The sequence below is a fragment of the Leptidea sinapis genome, chromosome 25 (genome assembly GCF_905404315.1).
Source record: "Leptidea sinapis chromosome 25, ilLepSina1.1, whole genome shotgun sequence".
NCBI classification, from domain to species: Eukaryota; Metazoa; Arthropoda; class Insecta; order Lepidoptera; family Pieridae; genus Leptidea; species Leptidea sinapis.
Window position 1 is genome coordinate 9538838 of NC_066289.1, and position 22258 is coordinate 9561095.

The 22258-nt window shown below is 34.4% G+C and overlaps 1 protein-coding gene and 1 pseudogene across 1 annotated transcript in view; both read right to left on the bottom strand.

Annotated features, from left to right (window-relative positions):
• Window positions 1-22258, bottom strand: part of LOC126972158 (protein wech) — a 39670-nt gene that overhangs the window by 13072 nt on the left and 4340 nt on the right. The gene's annotated exons all lie outside the window — the stretch shown is intronic.
• On the bottom strand, window positions 9817-9905 carry LOC126972259 (small nucleolar RNA U3; annotated as a pseudogene).

The window sequence follows — 22258 nt, forward strand, 5'->3', positions numbered from 1 at the left end:
ACCTACTTCATTTCTCTTAATGACAACAAAATTAAATTAAATAAGTCAGTAGTGCCAACCCTGCGTCATTATTTCCTAGCTAACGGCGTGAGAGAGACGGCAACAGCAGGCCATAGAGAGGGAGCAAGATCATCGATATTCATTATTTCGGTGGCCGCGGCACGCTGCTCGTGACCTTGGTAGGCGAGCCCGCGTGAGGTAGGTCCGGGTTGGCCTGCTCACGCCAACGCCATCTTGAAGCGCGCGGCCCCCGCGGCTAGAGCGAGGGTGCCGAAAATCGATGCCATCCCTATCACAGTGCCCTTATCCCCACGGAACCACTACCACATTAAGCCACAATTTCGGCCCTTTGAACTTTTCACGAACTCCTACCTACCACGGTGCGCTAATATTATACGACATAAAATGTTATAATAGGGCATATAATAATAATATATAAATAGGGTAGATATTCTAGATTTATCTTTATCTAATATATTAAATTCTCATGTCGCGGTGTTTGTAGTTAAACTCCTTCGAAAGGGCCTGACCGATCCTCATGAAATTTGGAGTGCATATTGGGTAGGTCTAAGAATCGGACATCTATTTTTCATCCCCCTAAATGTTAAGGGTGATCCACGCCAAATTTTTTTTGACATTTTTTTTTAAATTTGATTATGAGTCAGCGTTAAAAAATACATACAACTTCAAATATTCACCCATCTACGATCAACGGTTACTTTTGTATCGCGATTTTAATGTCGGCAATACAACGTTTGCTGGGTCAGCTAGTATATATATAAACTCGGTCAATAATATTACTGCACAGGTTAATTATAATACAAACACAAAAATAATAATAAGCTACAGTGCATTTAGCGATTATTAGAGAGAGATTATTATTAGTTCTCGCACAAAGGAGATTATTAGTCGGCAGTAGATTTCTATCTGATTCCGACATATTGGCTCTTCAATCACACGACCTATACGCAAAAATAAGTTTTTCTCCACTCGAAGAAAAAAATCCGTAAAAAAGCAGCAATTTCCAAGCCCTTAACGAAGATAGGACTCACATCTACTTAGTTTTTTCCTATTATTTGAAAATATAATTAAATAGTAAGTGTGCATTCAACATAGTAAGTTTTTATTTTATTGTTGTTCACGCTATACTAAATTTAACCGAGGCCGTAAAATAGATTTTCGGAATGTTAGTCTCTTTGTCTGTTTACTTGTGCATTATTATCACAAAAACGGTTACTATGTATTGTAGCAAACCCCCGTAACGTGTCTTTCATTACAATCAGTTCAAAACAATAAACAATAATGTGTCTTCAAACTCACTCACTCAATCACACACACACACAGAGTGCACTTTTTGACCTTTCGGTTCATATTGGTAACCATAGAATGTAAATTGGTTGCCTACGGGACAGGCTTTACCAGTGGGAGGCTCCATTGCACAGGATGCCGGCTAGATTATGGGTACCACAACGGCGCCTATTTCTGCCGTGAAGCAGTAATGTGTAAGCATTACTGTGTTTCGGTCTGAAAGGCTAGGGAAATTACTGGGCAAATGAGACTAAACATCTTACGTCTCAAGGTGACAAGCACAAATGTAGTGCCGCTCAGTTTTTTTGGGCTTTTCAAGAATCTTGAGCGGCACTGCATTGTAATGGGCAGGGCGTATAAATTACCATCAGCTGAACGTCTTGCTCGTCTTGTCCCTTATTTTTCATAAAAAAGAAGGCTATGCCTAGTGTAGGGACAATTACTATGTCTAATCTATCATGCGATAAATTGTCTGTATATAGTAAATAAAAAATAGATAAATTAAAAACGCAAATCTACGCGGCTGCTCCTATATACATATTATAAAAAAAAAAAAACTAATTTTTACATCTGTTCCCGGCCTGTTTTCATTTCTCTACTATACATATGCACCGGCCTAACGGGACAGGCATAATGTTGCTTGCTATATTATTTTGTTTCAGTGAACGCTCCCATTGTTTTTTTTTTTCAATTCCCAACCTGACTACGCACTGCACGGAATCAATTGTTATGTTCATTCACAGTGAGTCCGACATCCGTCGCAGGTAGGGACGCTTTGTTGGTATTCGGCGAACTAATCACAAATATTTTGTGCTGTCTTTTGAGATACGAGACAATACGTGTTCATTACAATGCTACAATAAAATTATTATAATATATTCGTTTAAAATAATCGATATTACAAACGTTTTTTTTTTATGACAGAGGAGGACAAACGAGCATGCGTTACGGTGTTTGATGGTGTGTGATCAAAGAGGCTCTTATAACAAAGGAGGAATCAGGAATCACAAGAGAGTTTGCGACCTTATTATAAGCTTACAAATAAATTCGAAAACCGAAACGAACGGCGAACATGGGAACTTTAAAAAAAAAGCACGTACACCTTCCGGCCGGCAACGATCCTGTGATTCTTCTGGTAACACCAGGTTTGCTCTCCTTTTCTATAAAAAAAGCATACGGTAAAGGAGTTTACCGATCAAAATAATCCGACTGGGCAACAAACCACGGATTCCAAGCGCAAAAGAGTCGTGAACTACTGGATATTTTTACTATTGACTTATTTATCATTAGCTTATGGTGACCTAGAGAGTATACCAGTAAAGTGTTTGAAGCAAAAACTATCACCATAAGAACGGTAAATATGTATAAAGAGCGAAATGTGTTCGAGTTAATGGCATTGTTCGAAATACTTCTGCGACGGTCCTCGAGATTCACGAACGAAAAACTTTCAATGTAGCGCCAACTTGGCTTTGGACAGCAACAAACAAACTTATAATGCCTACTACTCGACTATTTCGAGTTAGTAGGTCTTTTGTATGGCAATGGATATGCTTTTACAACAAGACCCCAGATAATATTCAAAACAAATGTATTACGAAATTCAAAAGAATTGTTAAAAAACGTTTGTGTGGTAAAGGTTACTATAACATAAATTACTTTCTTAATGATACCACTGATTGGTCATTGATCTTTACGCAGCAACAATCTCGCACATTTACTGGTCACGCCAGACCATAAGCTGCCTAAATCGGAGAGATCAGTATACATAATGGGTCCATCTGTGTATAACAGGCTGCCGAACTCGATCAAGTTCAACTTCCACAACGGTGTTTAAGACACAACTTCGAAAATGGCTTCTCGAACATACGTTTTACTCAGTTGAGGAGTTCTACAAGATGCCAGTTATTTGACTTGGTAAAACTTATTTTACAATACGTATTTTTTTTTATATATACATAACTATATATAATTACATAATACTGTATTATTGTGAGGTAGGACTTCCCTACCTATGTTAAATGATAATTTGAATTTTAAATTGACTTATTTTTGCTTTTTGACTTGTAACATGGTGTTATTAATAAATTATTTGATTTGATTTGGGAATTGAGCGACCGCCCACAGCCTATTAAATAATAAATTTTATTATACGACCTAGACTTAGAGAGTATTACCAGTTGAGAATATGAAGCAAAAACTGTCACCAAAAGAACTCTAAATATGTATTAAGAGCGAAATGCGTTCGAGTAAATGGCATTGTTCCAGACACTTCTGCGGCGGTCCTCGAGATTCACGAACGTAAAACTTTCAATTTAGCGCCAACTTGGCTTTGCACGACAAATACACTGAAACTTTTGTAGCCATCCTCAAACACATGCAAATGTTATTATGTACAACTAAAACAATTTAAAAGGTTCTTAAAGCATTGATCAAAAATAAAACAACACATGACAACTAGCTGCCCCGACAGACGTTGTTCTGTAGATGATAGAAAAATACTGATTTATAGGAATATGCCAATAATAATATTTCAAAACATCAAGAATTATTTCGTAAAAAATGCTCCCTGTTGTTATAGTGAAATTGTTTCACAGTGCGTCACTAAATTCTCTCATAGAAAATATGTCCATACAAAACAAATATTGAAAATAAAAATAATTATGGGTACCAAATCGAAATAGAAAGTATCCTATCTCTCAAGTTGGACTAAACTGCACACCATGAAGTAATCCCCATTTAAATCCGTTCATTAGTTTAGGAGTCCATCGCGGACAAACAACGTGTCACGTAATTTATATATATTTGCAGCCTAGCGAAACTCTCTAAGAAAAAAGCGATTCACTCGATTATAATGAAACGTGCAGTCATTGATATATTGACAGATGACAGCTATAATCTTGTAAAAAACGGAGATAGCCGAAATCCACTACGTATTCAGCAACTGTTCGCTTTCAAACGTAGCCGGATTATATAAACTTAGTCGCCAATTGTCATACTGTAATTACTACTATTTCAATCTTATGTCAAATCACTGCACGTTTCACACTAAATTTCAATTTTTCTTTAAGCAGCCCCGCATCTTATAACGTTGTATTTACATCCTCTTTGATGGTTTGAGTCAGTTGATTCCTTTAGAATTCTTTTTGATGTCATTTCTAATAACTACTAGATACTACTACCGCCTCGGAAACAAATGGTGCTCTGAGAGAGAAGCAGCGGCGCAAGAAACTCGCCCAGCAATCTTATTTTGCGCTCTTTTCAATAAAAATATACAATATTGTACAGATTTCGGGGCTTCACGTACGCACGGACATTATTGTGAATCCCGTTTGCAACGAGCCCAATTAACAAACACCGGAAAAACTCAGACATATTTCGTTTTATCTTGTTTACTTAATTATTAAGGCGCGAAATATTTAAATCCACGCTAACGAAATAACGGACACAGCAAGTTTACAATATATAAATTAAAGCGTGTATAGATTACTGTGGTTAATTATTGTCTGAATGAATGAATGAATAACTGATTTCATTAAATAAAATAAGCACTTTTAGATGTTTTCACTTAAAAGTGTAATGCGGCGTGAACAGATTGCATACTACAAAGATATGATCTAATATAAAAATGTTAAAACTTTCCAATGAAAAAGTATTCATATAATGTTGATTTCTCTTTAATAATACTCAAAATATTCACAAGACAAAGGTAAAATATATTTCGACGTAAAAGCTACAGTTACGACTTACAATAATTCAACATAATTTAACTTTTGACTCATTTTGGCATTTACGCGTAAAACATTCTAATCTCTCATAGATAACATTGTACTATCGAGAAAGTCAACCAAACCGCACTGGCATTCCGTAACGAAAATTTAAAATTATATAATTTTTTGATCTTAGTAAAGACAGCTTGTGAATGATCGTGTTCGTTTCCACAATTTTTAATATTCATAAAATATCAAACAAACATACCTAATTAACTTTATATCTTTACTAATCTATACATATAAATAAAATTGGAGTGTCTGTTTGTAATATTGAAATAACCGTGTTTTACTACATGTATATGAAAATAATATACACGGTACATACACCGAAATATTTTTTTTTACAATTTTTATCTGTCTGTCTGATTGTTCCGGCTAAACTCTGAAATGGCTGGACCGATTTTGACGGGACTTTTATTGGCAGGCAGCTGATGTAATAAGGAGTAACTCAGGCTACGTTTATTTCAGAAAAATTCTTTTATTTTAGAAAAATAAAGTAATGTTGCAATGTCAATGAAACGGTTTAACTCTAAAAATAATTTATATGGCAAAACAACGTTTGCCGGGTCAGCTAGTATCAAATATACCTAATTAACTTTATATCTTTACTAATATTATAAAGATGTGAATTGTATGTTTGGTAAGAACGCCCAACCGGCTGCATAACAATGAAATTTCAGAAATATGTCACACAGAGAGTTATTAACATATAGGATGCCTATTGTTGTATTGATGTCATGTCAACGTGGACGAATTCGCAGGTATTATATCGCTATACTGCCCCACGGACGAGTAAAAGAAGAAGAACTCCGTGTCACCTTACATAAGAGTGAAGCATCAAAACATGCCGGTAATCGAGTAAATACATAGCCCCACGCACACACTTACACTAATACAAGCCGATCGGCCGCCATTAAGAGATTTGTAGTCGCAATAAAATATTTTAAAAATGCCGTCGTGCGCTGTGAAAAAGTGTAAAAACACTAACATAAAAGTATTTGTGGATATATGATTATTTATGGGAGAAAAAAATGTGTAAACGGTATCCCCCGTAACCGCACACACACTAGCATAAAGGTGCTCCACTAATTGATAACGACGGGAAAAACTATAGTACGAATATACGAAGTAATAGTACATTGTATAGCGAGGCGAGAGAAAGAAAAGGAATACCGGTGCAGTTCTTTGTTTGTGAACAAGGCCTCAAGGTCGAGTACAGTATACTACATTATTGCGCCAATGGTAATGAACTCGACCAATACAACAGGTTCGCACTTGTCTAGTCGATCAACCAGTAAACAGAGGCCACTTGACCAGTGACGAGTTGTTTTGTGGGAGGCGTGGCTCGTCCAGAAAAGTAGGACAAAATTAATTGACACGGCAAGTCCATCGTTTACTAGACTACTCGTGATTACGATTAGTTAAAAAACTCAAAAATGGTCCGCTAACTTTAAACAGCCGCTTAGGAGTGTTTTTTCTCATTCTGACTTAGGTCAATAGAAGAAGACAGAGTGAGAATTAGCAATGCTTTAAGTTAGCAGGGGTAAAATTTAGCCATTTTTCTGCATGCTCCTTTGCACAGGATGCCGGCTAGATTATGGGCACCACAACGGCGCCTATTCCTGCCGTGAAGCAATAATGTGTAAATATTGTGTTTTGGTCTAAAGGGCGCCGTAGCTAGTGAAATTACTGCGCAAATGTGCATTAACATCTTATGTCTCAAGGTGACGAGCACAATTGTAGTGCCGCTCAGAATTATTGGGTTTTTCAAGAATAACGAGAGGTACTGCATTGTAACGGGCAAGGCGTATCAATTAACATCAGCATTACGTCCCGCCCGTCTAGTCCCTTACTGTCATAAAAAATGTTTTTTTTGACATTGGGAGGTTTCTTTGCACAGGATGCCAAAAAATAATTCAATGTTTTTTTTTCTCTTAAATTAATGCACATCTCAGAAAAACTACATCAGTAAAAATTGTTTGTAATAGTTTCAGCAGACTCAAAAAAAATCTGTTCGATTCCTTGACCTTCAAATTGACCACACCCTAAGTCCACGATTTCGTGATATGGAACCAGTGTGCACAGCCTAGGAGAGCCTGGTAGGCTAGCTAGGTAGTGACGCCTAAGGGACTACGCGCACTTATTCAACTCTTTTCAGCTTTTGTACATAGAAAACAACAATTTTGTATGGAGACGTGTACGCGTCGATTCAGCTTTCCGCGGCCATTCTGCTTTCGCGGCAAACCAGCATAAAATGAGGATAAATGTGTTTTTATTACGCGAATGCTATAGAGAGCGTTCGGCGCTGTTCCGTCGCATACAGCGCTGTTCGTCGTCGAATGCGGCGGAACAGCTCTTTACAGGGATGGTTCGCGACTCAGAATGGACGCTGAAAGCTGAATAGAGCTGAATAAGTGCGCGTAGTCCCTTAAAGATATTATTCTGATTCTTACGACGCCGTACGCGGCTGATAGAAGCTGAGCTGTATAAGTGTGACCAAAATCGTTCAGCGAAACGCGAATGGAGCTGAATAAGTGCGCGTAGTCCCTTAAAGTTATTATTCTGATTCTTACGACGCCGTACGCGGCTGATAGAAGCTGAGCTCTATAAGTGTGACCAAAATCGTTCAGCGAAACGCGAATGGTGCTGAATAAGTGCGCGTAGTCCCTTATTCTACCGTCAAGCAAAAATGTGCCAGCAGTATTGCGTTTCGGTCTGAAGGACGCCGTATCTAGTGAGCTCTGAAATTATATTAAGCATTTGTATATTTTAAATTAATATGTTTTTCAATATGTAATTGGCTATTTTGTCTTTATGAATGAATGATGAATTGAAATATGAATTAATAAATTTCACCTTATAAATAAACTGCTATTTCTTTTTTACACGCTTTTTATTAGCTTCACCTGTATGTATATTTGTTTGTAACCAACTCATTTGGGCGCGATTTTAAACGGTCAGATTTCGTTCAAACTTCGTTGTTATATCGAGGACCGATGACAATACATTATTTGATGAAATTGTTCCATTTTTCAAACTGCAAAATAAGATTTTTGTTAATTTATATTATTTTCGTCCATTGGCTATAAGGCAAGAATTGATGTTAGTTTTATATTTAAAAATAAATTTTCCATTTTTTTAGTTCGATTTGTCTAAATAGCGTGTTTTTTAGTCTTTTTTTATTACTATAATAGATGTATAAATCATTTGTTTATCTTCATAATATCAATAGTTTTTTTTCATGCAACGTATCACGACAATACAAATGTGCCGCGCCGAAGTAACTCGATAGTTTGCACATACAAACTACAATACCGGTGGAACCGGAACGAAAAAATATAATAACATATCGACAGATAATATAGCTACAGTATCTACTGAGAAAGCTAGCCGTCAGGTTTCACAACATTCAGTAAAGGACTTTCCAGACGGGCGCGTTAAAAGCGGCGTTTTCGCATATATTAAATCAGGACGTCGACGATGAATTGAGTAATCGCACGTTAATATCATAATATTATTATACTAGATATATTATTTTAATATTACAGATTTACTAATAACTCTATTGAAATGATAATTTACAAACACACAGACAAGGAGAATGGCATATTATTTTTATTTAAATTTACTTGCAACACTTGATGAAATAAATAAAGGTATTTTTTTAATTTCAGTTTAGTAAATTTAAACAAATTTCTGTCTGTTATATTATGTCGATATACTAACGCCCTTATTTATAATAGTCTGCTAACTTATAGCATTGCTAATTCTCACTCTGTCTTCTTCTATTGACCTAAGTCAGAATGAGAAAAAACACTCCTTAGCGGCTGTTTAAAGTTAGCGGACCATTATGAATAAGGGGGCTAGTATATAAACATTAATTACCGCAGATTATACCTTATCGCCTTTACGTAAGGTTTAATTAACAAAGATATAATAAAATAGCAACACATGTTTATCGATACATCAACATTGAATTCGAGAGATGAAACTAATTAAAACAAAAAAACGTGTTTAAGACCAGGCGGCAGAAGTGAAAAACTTCATCAAGGTCGGATTTATAGTGCAATTACAGGCTAGACAGATCTGTTTAAAAAAGTCCTTCAGAGTCCCATATCGTCGAGTGCTCTCGCAAAGCAACTGGAATGGAAAAAATCTCAAAAAAAAACAACACAATGGCTGCGAGCCACAATCACTCTGCTAAGAATCAACGACTAAGAAGGATTTGATAGGCTAATAATAGAAGAAATGTATTCTATGCTTCATAAAAAACTATAAACATTTAATTATGACATTGTTAAGGGTAACATAAAAGTCTAATATAAACGCTACGCAGCAATGTGGGAGAGCCTTTATAGTAAGATCCAGCTGGTAAAGTAAGTTATTTTTAGTGGCACGTCATTTGTTTAACCTTTATTGGAAATACTAACGACAAATGACATTACGCCGGCAAGGTGAAATATCAAATTGAGTCGAGAATGATATTCGAAATAAATTAAGAAGCGTTTAAATATTATCTCGCATTTTGATGTTATTTAGAATTCCTGGATTAAACGGTATTTCGATGATCCCACGGGTCGACTGGAATACACATATCTTCATATCAAACAACAGGTTATTGGTTTGATCCCAGCTAGGACTAAGGCATATTTCTTTTTCCTTTTATATAGGCGTTGAGGTATATAGGCTATCACTCAAGTATATTCCGAGTGGCAGGAATATTCAATTAATAAATTTCGACTCTAGTCGAGTCTAGATTGCACGTTTCGATGTTATAGCCAGAACAAGATAGCTTACTATAGAAATGATCCTATGAAGTAAGGTTTAACCTCCCCAGCATTAAAAGCATATATAATTCATTTCATCTTTATAATAATAATCAGTATCACAACACAACACTTTTAAATATCAATCTATAATAATGACAACACAAATCTTCTATTTTATTTATTCGTAATAATAATAACCAAGTGATTCTTGTCTCATACCGTAACAATGCGACGATGGATGTGACGTCATTGACTTTAGGTCCAGAGTTAATAATAATAATAATATTGACACACTTTTTACACAAATTATCTTGCCCCAAATTAAGCATATATAGCCTGTGTTATGGGTTGAAAGACAACGATATATTTAATATAATATTTTTTTTTTTTTTTGATTTCAGAATATTTATTATCTCAAAAAGAATACAAATTCACTTACTGAGATACTTAAACTAACATGATACATATATTGAGCGGCAAATCGTTATATACTATACACAATTTAAGACGTTATATTTAAAGTTACAATAATTACACAGAGTTACAATAAATACTAATTAGGTAGATACATTAATAACGAAATAGGTGGGTAAAGTATAAAATAAATGTTTACAGTAATGAATAAAATACCTACACTATTTTATTATTTATTATAATGACAGCTATGAGGGTATTTGTTTATTAAGGTCTCGTTCATGGTCATAGCCGGAAGCGGTCTAATAAAATAAGTTATGAGAAATCCTTCAAAATGTGGTGTTTTAACGTTTTTTTAAAAACATTTAATGACTGTAATTCTTTAATATCTTTTGGGAGGTTGTTATACAATTTTGCCCCTTCGTACATTATATTTCTTGTTCCATATTTTGTTCTAGGTTTTATTAAGCAAATATTGAGGGCTTGTCTTGTTAGAATTTTTTGAATGTTTATTCTTTTTGTGAATGTAATTTGTGTATGTAAATCCTTAGTTAAAATTTTTCTTATGAGAATACATGTGTTATATTTATATATTTGATTTAAATTCATTAATTTTGTTTCCCGATATATTTGAACAGTAGGAGTTAGGTAGTTGTATCGAAACAAAGTTTTAATAATTTTATTTTGACTTATTTGTAAGCTTTTTAAGTTAGTTTTTTCCGCCGTTCCCCAAATTTCCACTAAATATTCTATATGTGGCTTTATCATGGAATTATATATTAAATACCGCACCTTTTTTGGGAGGCATCGGGCCATTCCACGAAATGCTCCTGTTAGGGATGTAAGTTTGCTCCGCACACTTTCTATATGCGGTTTCCACTTTAATTGAGGATCACGAATTAATCCCAAGTATTTCTCTTTGTTAACATTGTTAATAACTTGACTGTTTATAGTCAATGGGTTGTAATGACCAATTTCTTTATTTTTTGCAGCGAATATAATATAATTTGTTTTGCTTGTATTTATGGTTAGTAAATTTGTTTGCACATATTCATGTAGAAGATCAAGGTCATGTTGTGCTTTTTTTACTATGGTATTTATTGATTTACCCGTGTAGAATAAACTTGTGTCATCAGCGTATAATGTTATATCTCCTTGTAAACCGATTTCATGAATATCATTTATGTAAATTAAAAATAATAACGGTCCAATAATTGAACCTTGTGGAACGCCATAAGTTACTAATTGTGGACTGCTCTGGGTATCTCCTAATTTCGTTATTTGGTATCGATTTGAGAGGTATGACTGAAAGATTTCATAGGCCGATCCAGTTATTCCTATGGATTTTAATTTAGTTAAAAGTTTTTCATGGCTAACAGTGTCAAACGCCTTTTTTAAATCGATGAATATACCAAGAATTATATGTTTCTGATCTATGCTGAGTTTTAATGATGTAATTAAATCCATTGCCGCAGTAAGAGTATTTGATTTAGGCCGGAAACCATATTGTTTTTTAAATAAGAAATTTTTAGATGAAAGGTACTCGTTTAAACGATTATGTAAAATTCTTTCAAATATTTTTGATAATATAGGTAGTACTGATATTGGTCTGTAGTTGTTCGGATTGGTTTTACTTCCTGCCTTATGTAATGGACTCACTTTGGCTATTTTTAAAGAATCGGGGAAATGGCCGTCAGTAAAGCACTTATTTATACAATGAGTGAGACTTTCTACTATTAAAGAGTTAACGCATTTTATGGTTTTAGTTGTAATTTTGTCTATACCAGAACTTGTGTTTGAGTCCAAATTATTTATTATTTTTTCTACCTCGTTTACAGTGGCAAGTTTCAGTTTATGTAGGGCTGAGTCATTTTGTAAAGTATTATCAGCCGTTAAAATCTTTTGAGTTGTATGATATTTTTGAGGAATTTGGCCAGCTAGTTCAGCTCCAATATTAGAAAAAAATATATTAAAATATTCGCAAATATCTTTACTTTCTGTAATTTGGCCTGAAGGAGTATCTAGTTTTGCAGGTGTTATTAGGTTTTTTTTTATTTTATTATGTGCTAAATTATTTATAAGTTGCCACATTTTTAATGGATTTTTCTCACATTTATTGAAAGCGTCATAGTAGTACTGATTTTTCGTAGTTTGTATAGCAACATGTACCGAGCTCCTTTCCTGCAAGAAATTTTGTTTTAGTTCTTTGTCTTCAGGAGAACGCTTTAATTGATGCCAGAGAATATTTCTTTTGTTTATAGAAGCAATCAAATCCTTGTTAATCCAATCTTTCTGGGGTTGATTTTGAACTTTAATTTTCGTTGCCTTGTTTTGTGATATTGCTTTTAATAGAGTAGACTCTAATAAGTTAAAGTCTTTATACAGATTAGTCTCAGTCATGTCTTTTAATGTGAAAAATAATTGTTTATAATTAACGGCTTCATACTGTACTCGTTTATTTGCTTCAGGTTTGACTCTCTTTACTTCTAGATAAATTTGTTTGTGATCTGAAAAAGAACTTTCGATGAGAGCCATATGGAAAGTGTTATTTTTTAAGCTGGTACACACATGATCTAATAACGTTGCAGTGGTTTCTGTTTTGCGTGTGCAGTGATCTTTGTCAATTTTATTCAATACTCTCATACCATTTTCCTTTAGTACTATCTTATATTCTTTGATGGAGTTTTCTTTACTGAGTAGATTTAGATTTAGGTCTCCAAAAACTAATGCTCTTCTTCTTCGCGAAAGTTGGTTACTATACGTCTCCAAAAACTTTTTCACATTTGAGGAAGGTTGTTTATATATGACCCCAATGTCTAGAGAGAGATTTTTCAAATGAATCCATAGAAAGTGGTTGAAGTCTTCACATTCATCATCTAGAAATTCCTGTTTTAAATTTTTGTGCACGTATATTGACACACCACCTCCTACACTTGTAGTTCTATGGTTATAGTAATGATTGTAACCTGGTAAGTTAAGTCTCTGAGCGTCTAGTTCATTTTTAATCCATGTCTCAGTTATAATGACAACATTCAATGTTGCTTTAAAACTTTCTATGATACATCTAAGTTCATCGTGTTGACCAGGCTTTACTAAGCTTCGAGCGTTTGCATATAGAAATTTTAATGTTTTGTTTGTGATTGTGACGTCGGCATAATTATTAGTTATTTCGTATGTATTGATATCTAGATCTGTTGATTCTTGGTCTTTATTTAGTTTTTTGATGCTTGTTTAATAATTTTTGGATTTCCTTTGATATATTTAATAGTTAGGTGCTCTTCACCATTCTCCTGTCGTATTTTGAGTTTATTTTTAAGTTCTGTTAAGTATTTTATCTGTTGCGGAGTTTGATCGGAATAGATTCGGACTCCTTCTAAGTTGATAGAGTTTTTGTTACGTAGTATTAATTTAGCCGTTTCTTCTGATGTAAAACATACTTTTAACGGTCGTCCTTTTTTATTATTATATTTTCCAAGACGTAGGATTTTCTTGACATTTGGTAAATAATCAGGGTAAATACATTTTAAGATTTCGTCTACCTTAGAACTATCGACCTCTTGTCTTGCTTCCCGGCTTTCCAGGTGCTGTTCGGGGATACCAAATATTACTACATTTTTACTTCGCTCTACACGTTCTTGAATTTCCGTTATTACATCGTTATAAGAACTTACTACTGGAGATTGCAATTGTAAGTTTGTTTGAAAGCACGTCTTTATTTCTGAGATTTCAGTTTGTAGTTCAGAAATTTTTTCTTCGTTGAGCTTTACTGTATTTTTTAATGTTACCATTTCCGATTTTAATTTCTTATTTTCAGTGAGTAGGTGTTCTGTTGTGGTTTTGATGTCCTGTAACTGTTCTCGGATGGAGGTAGTATTCTCACTTATTGTAGTGATACTCTCGTTATGACGTCTGCTAGATTCTTTTAGTATATCTAGAACTTCTTTCTTAAATGTGTTGAGTTGGCTAAAAAAGTCATTATCAGGTGCTTTTCTTTTTCGCAATGAGACATTTCTTGATACCGGTTCAGCTACGTCTAATAGAAGCTTAGACAGATCAGGTTGGGAACTGCTGTTATTTCCCGTTGATATCATCTTCTCTGATAACTTTTTAGTAGGAGAATTAGAGACACTCATTTTTTTTTGATAAGTTTTTTATCGCCCCGCTTATCACCCCGCTAAGTACTTAATACGCACCTTTATAATCTCTCAGGTAGATGCGTCGGTGCCAGATTTTAACTGCGTTTCTTTTACTCTAATGGTTGATTAATAAGCACTTTAGGTAGCACAACGAAACACGGTTATTGCAGTACGCACTCGAAATTAAGTTCTTTAGTTAGGATGTTTGAGATAAAAGTAAAACTATTTTATAACACTATAATAATATATACACGTCCTGTCACAACGACTGCCTGCAGTAAACTGTAAGTAAATACTTAAACATACATAAATACATTTAAACATCCATGACTCGGAAACAAACATCCATACTCATCATATAAATGCTTGCACCTACCGGGATTCGAACCCGGGACCTCTAGCTTAGTAGGTAGGATCGCTAACCACTCGGCTATACAGGTCGTCATAATATAACCGGGTAGTACTTTCAGTAGAAATACAATAACGCATGAAGACTACTTGACGGCAGAAAAAGGCGCAGACCCACCAAGGCAGCCTCCTGTGGAAAGAAGCCTCCCAGTTGTACAACAATGGTTCCAATGACTGCAAAAGTGTCATTAGTGAAGGAATATACTTTGAAACACAATGAATTTATGATAATCATAATAAAATGTAGCATTATTAATGATTACCCAGTAACATATATATAACATATAGTATCACAGTATAAGTACGCCTACAGTACAGTAAGTACACATACAGACGTGTCCAAACAGTTTTGCGGGACTATGTTAGCTTTTAAGATTCTTTCGGTAAATGATTAATAGTATAAATAAATAATAATAATAATACGTATAATGTTTTAAAATAACGCACAAAGTAAAAAAACTCGCCTTATTTCTTTGAGGTTGCAAGTTTTAAAGTAGCTATTGGTCGTGGAAGATTAAAAGATACAAATAACAAGATATCTTTGTCCCTTTCTATCGGGTCAGGGTTGCCTCAACTGGGTGCATCGATTGATCGAAGTAAATGACCCAGATATTGCTGATAAGACTGGTTGAACCGGACAAAACATCACAAAAAAATTTCAATTGAAGTGTATTCCATGACACTTACCCAATAATAAAAACCAGTGTGTTTAACACCGCACGACAGAAGTGAAAACTTTAAGATTAGGCGAGGTTAATAAAACAAAATATAACTTTACAATAACTTAATATATATAAGTCCAGTCTACTAATGTTTGTTTCCAGTAAACTCCTAAACTGATGAACTGATTCTAATGGGGTTTACTTCATGGAGTGCAGTTTTGTCCAACTTGAGAGATAGGATAGTTTTTATTACAATTTGGGACCTATTATTATTTTTATTTCCAATATTTGTTTGTATGTTTGCATATTTTCTATGAGAGAATTTATAGACGTACGGTTTGACAGTTCTGCTGTGAAACAATTTCATTATAACAACGGGGAGCATATTTAACAAAATAATTCTTGATGTTATGAAATATTATGGACAAATTCATAATATTTTATCTATTATGTACAGAACAACGTCTGTCGGGTCAGCTAGTATATACATGATACATGTATACATGATATAACTTTGTGTAAATTACTCTGGTAGATATTGCTCAAAATGATCGCGCTTCTATAGACGGCCCGAGCCGACTTTACCTGAAAGAGTGTTACACAGCCGAGCATGATTGCTGAATCTCAATAAATAACCATAAAGTGCTTAGAGAAAAATGACTTAAAAATTCAATTCTTTCTACTAGATGCTAAAAACGCACAATATGGGAATATAAAAGGAAGTTTCCAAGGCCACGAACAGAGTCGGGTCAATGAGCCGGTAATGTCGGTAAAGGTTAATAACACCAATCATTCACAGTTCAAAAAAGGAACATATCAGCTGACATTTGAGTGAAATCAAAACACTCGCTTGAGCAACGTAATTCCTAGAATGTTTTCAATTCCATACTGCCCGAGATGTTTTATAGTTGTGTATTTTTTTATACTAACACTAGCTGACCCAGCAAACGTTGTATTGCCGATATTAAAATCGCGATACAAAAGTAACTGTTGATTGTAGATGGGTGAAAATTTGAAGTGGTATGTATTATTTAATGTTGACTCATAATCAAAAAATTAAAAAAAAAATGTCAAAAAAATAAAAAATAAAATGTCGTGTGGACTACCCTTAACATTTAGGGGGATGAAAAATAGATGTTGTCCGATTCTCAGACCTACCCAATATGCACTCAAAATTTCATGAGAATCGGTCAATCCGTTTCGGAGGAGTTCAAAGTTTAACACCATGACACGAGAATTTTATACATTAGATTATAAACAATATATTCGGTTATTAAAAAAAATCAATTGCTGAACCTCTTTTCAACATGAGTAACTCTACGAATCCGTTGTAGTAATAAAAAGGAGGTGAAATAAAGTATTATTTTTGTACTTATAATCTTATTCTGTACAAAGGCTTTAACTCTTCATGAAAAAAAAAAAAATATATATATATATATAAATACATTAACGCAAAAGAACTACTTAATAATAATAAACTTTATTAGCAACATAATTACACTGCCGGATATATTAAGGTTGAAATTTATATCATTAAAAAAGGAACCTTTAACAAAATCTATCTATCTATATATATATAGGTCTTGAATTATGTGTGGAAGTCCAGAGAAGGTTTAAAAAGTTGAATAAATAGGAAAATGTTCGGAATTAAAAAAGGAAACAACAATTTTGTTTTTCCTTTAATGTGTCGCCCGTCGTTCAGAAATCAAATCTAAAGAATACTCTAAAATGAATAACTAATTAGAATCAGAACTTAATTTTAGCTACCAATAGTTGGTAGAATAACTATAGATGTTAACTATGATGGCAATACAACGTTTGCTGGGTCAGCTAGTAAGTAAAGAATACAAACCTAGTGGAATTTAAAAAGGAATTTGAAAACAATAACATTTAGGAGCAGTGTAATCGCTTTAGTGTTGCCAATCGGGGGCCCACTCAGTATAAGTCGAGCCATCTAAGCCTCGACACTGATTTAAGAACTTCTACTTCTCTGAAGTACGACTATAAGCGAAATTTTTTATATTAATTGCCGTAGCCAATTGTGATTACATACATACATAGATAAATCACGCCTCTTTCCCGTAGGGGTTGGCAGAGACCACTTCTTTCCACTTGCTACGATCCTCACATACTTGTTTCGCTTCGTCCACTTTCATTATTCCTTTCATACATGCTCTCCGGTTTAGGGTACTCTTGACCTGGCCTTTTTCCAAGACGTCCCTGATTTGATCTTGAAACGTCCGCCTAGGTCTACCCCTTCCAACACTTTCATTCACACTGGCCTTATTGTAAGCCAATTGTGATTAGTCCATAGAATAATAAGAATGCTATTAATGCATTTTTTTTGCGTGATGACTCTCGCATATGCATAAAGTATGATGAATAAAAAAACCTCAAAGTTGACTATCCACCTAGGGGCGAGTTTTCATATATAATTTCTAACCGATTTAAAAAAAAAGTTTGGGTTACCTACAAAACCTGCCGTTTATGACCGATTTCAATAAATTTTTATTTACAAAAAAAATCGACATGAGGCTGCTTCGACATGAACGTATGTTTAGCGTTGATAGGGAATTTCGATTCGATAATTTACAATACGTAGATATTCTCCAGTGAGAGGCTATTTTGCACAGGATGCCGAATTATGGGTACAACAATGGCGCCTTTTTCTGCCGTGAAGCAGTATGTTATGTTTAAGCATTATTGTGTTTCGGTCTGAAGAGCGCCGTAGCTAGTGCAATTACTGGGCAAATAAGACTTAACATCTTATGTTATGCTCAAATATATCATGGTTATCTTGGTCCCTACCTTTACAATAAACTAAATAAAATTTTAAAAATCTTAATCATAGATCATGCAAAACCACAATTGATAAATATCTGAAGTCATTGGACTACAATGAGACCGAAAATTTACTAAAAAATCTTATTTGACCAGTAGGCACAAAAGCATTTCTTCCCCTTGGGTACATAAATACAGTACACACATTCACCATACACACATAAAAGTCATAACGTAAATATAATATAACACTTGATTCGATTTTGAACACAATCAAGTACCTAGTTTGTATAAGTTTGCTAATTTCAAGTACACGCACCTAAATATCACTGATCTAAGGACAATGAATACTATCCTTTCGTGATACAGTTTTTACTAGTACGAAACGATAGGGTTAATCAGTTTAATGACAGCCACTAAGTTACCTATACTAATGAAAGTTAACTTTGAATAATAATTAGTTATATTGTATTTAGTTAATTGTATAGATTAAGAAGCTGTATAATGGTTGTTTTCATATTTTTAATTTTTAATAAAGATTTAAATTATGTCTCAAGGTGACGAGCGCAATTGTAGTGCCGCTCAGAATATTTGAGTATTTCAAAATTGTAACGGGCAAGGCGTATCAATTACCATCAGACGAACGTTCAGATCGTCTCATTCCGTATCGTGATAAAAAAAATTTGGTATGATGCGGTTAGAGCGTTAGAAGCGTATAATCTCCAGAGGCATCGTTTATAAGTTTTGTAACAAATCAAATTCGAACATAGTCCTAAATATCTTGAACGGTGCCACGAAAACCTCGTGTGCATATCCCACACGTACCTGATCTGTTTTTCTATTGATAAATTAAAAACAGATGAAAATAGGCTTCATACTACTAAATTACTACAATCTAATATATAAAATTCTCGTGTCATGGTGTTAAACTTTGAACTCCTCCGAAACGGCTTGAGTCTTGACCGATTCTCATGAAATTTTGAGTGCATATTGGGTAGGTCTGAGAATCGGACATCTATTTTTCATCCCCCTAAATGTTAAGGGTGGTCCACACGAAATTATTTTTGTATTTTTTTTTTATTTGTTTGATTATGAGTCAGCATTAAAATATTATAATAATTTTCATAATAAATTCATAATATTATAAAAATTAATAAATTCATAATAATTTTCACCCATCTACGATCAACAGTTACTTTTGTATCGCGATTTTAATATCGGCAATACAACGTTTGCTGGGACAGCAAGTATTATACAAAACTATATAAAACTCGTTCGGGTAAAGTCGGCTCGACTCGACAAAGGAAGACTCGCTGGGTGAGCACTGACCATATATTTGTTATTTGTGTTATATTTAGCATCAGACTTAGATCATTTATACTTCTAGATAGAGCCTTATGCTGTTAGGCAACGCATGACAAGTGACAACAACCCAGGAGTATTATTATGGTATCTAGACAGTACGTTAGACAAACTCACAATACGTCAGTCACTCTGTTTCAATGTTGATAAAAATAGAGGCTAACAGTTAGCCGCTATTTTTTTCAAAGTGTTCACGGCTGCCACTATCTAGGCGTACAAATTATCCAAGCTATCAGTACATAATAGTCCACTTGATGGCTATCAATGACGTGCCGCTGGTTGATTTTATTTGAACATCCTACTGGGCGGTTCACAGGCTTCAACATTCAATCTGCACTTTACGGCCTTCACACAAACTATTACTAGGGTTGATTGCCCCGCAATTATTTGCTTATTAAACAATCTGGAAAATTCTCGAATAGTCAGCGTTCAGGGTGTATTTTTGGTCTCAAATCACAGCCGGGGATCGAACGCACGACCCGCCCCTTCATATCGCGTCACTAACGCACTAATCATAATCATACTTTGTATATCTTATGTATTTAAACGAGCAATTCTTGTAACGGTAACAATATCGGTAACGGCTCCAACGATTTTCATAAAAATTAGTATACGGGTAATTTCGGGGGCGATAAATCGATCTAGCTAGGATTCAATTTAAAAAAAAATGTAGTTTTATCCGTGTTTTAATGAGAAAGAGCTACAATAACATTAGTATACAAAGATAAATTTCGCCACAATATACAAGACTATAGTAGCTCATATAGGCGATTGGGTGATCCGGAAAGCAGAAAACCCCGGTTCGAATCCAGATGTCCTATTAGTTTTTTTTTGTTCAAGTTTTGTACATTCTTAAAATCCGAGTAAGGGTCGGTCATCCGGATAATAAAGTAATAATAGACAACTTGATTCGCATGGAATAAAGTTAACATCGCGCTTCCTAAGCAATCTTTTTAATCCGCTTAACCTCGAACCATTCTAAGTATCATCAAACTCGGTAGAGTAATAGTTATTTATGCAACTGCTGTGTAATATGGGGTTATCTCATTTTTGTAAACAAAACAATAAAAATATCGAAGAAAAATGGCGGGGATTCGATTAACCTACGTTTTTTACGGCGCGCGACGTTCTGGTAGTGTGGAACGCGCGTAAACGAAAATGTTCTTTTTTTGAATACATACAGATACCACGCATCGAGCAAGAAACTCTTTGCGCATGAAGGGATAGAAAAAAAAACATAGGAGTGTTGTTATGAAATTCAGTACAACATTACAACACTCGTTTGGATGATGTAATGGTTTTTAGAACATTGGGTATTTTAATGTTGGCAATAAGCTAACTGTTTCAGAATCTTTAATAGAGGATTTAAAGCATGGGTGTAGATAAAAGTACGTAGCAATCGGACAAATGAGAGTCGAACTCTTTTAAGAAGGGTTCCGTACCCTAGTACCCAACATAATTTGAAAGCAATGTAACTACGTTTTACTTTTGTAAAAGAAATATATGTTTTTGATAGTTATTGTGACTAATGACGTATACTATCTATATTGACGACCTGTATAGCCGAGTGATTAGCGATCCTACCTACTAAGCTAGAGGTCCCGGGTTCGAATCCCGGTAGGTGCAAGCATTTATATGATGAATATGGATGTTTGTTTCCGAGTCATGGATGTTTAAATGTATTTATGTATGTTTATATGAATTTATGTATGTTAGTAAGTATATTGTATTAAATATATCATTGTCTTGCAACCCAAACACAGGCTATACATATATGCTTAACTTGGGGCAAGATAATTTGTGTAAAAAGTGTGTCAATATTATTATTATTATTATTATATTCGCAGTCAGATAGCGGAACAGCAAACGTGTGTTCATCAACAACTAGCTGATGCGCGCGACTTCGTCCGCGTAGATAAAGGGTTTTTAAAAATAATAAACAAGTTTAGAATTGAAGATTATCTCGTGTCCTGTCGTGATAGGCAAACTAAACCTACTATTGGTATAGTTCATGAATTTCAGGTATTTCGATCTACGATCCACTGATCGTAAGCCTTTCAAGCCTAAACCACTGTTTAGGCTTGAAAGAGGCTCAAACAAAGACAATTTTAATTATATATAGATAGATAGAACATAGATAGATGTAAGAAAACTTTTTACCTTACGGCCATTTGCAATATTCAGTCTATCTCCAGTTGTGGCCTACTTGAGTTAAAATTCGTAACTATCGTTGACTTTCCTGTCCCAATAAACTTATCGACGGTAAATCATCTTATCCGTACACGCTGTCTGTCAATGGGACGACGTATAGCTTACCAGCGATAGAAGTTTGTATGGAAATTGCAATTCACGCGTCCCAATAATATAGGGCGATAAGAATGACTTATCGGGTATATTGGGACAGCTTCAGATTATTGACAGCTAATTTCTGACAGTAGAAGGTAGTAATTTATCTCTATATGTAGATATATTGGGAACGGCATCGGATTCTAAATTCAACATACACAACCTAAACTTTATTACTCTTATTAGAGGCAATGTGAATAAAGTTTAATAGAGCAAGAATATTTTAAAAAACAGAAGCAAATGCGCCTCTGTAGAGATTTATGTTAAAGATATATATATATATATATATACGTTATTATGAT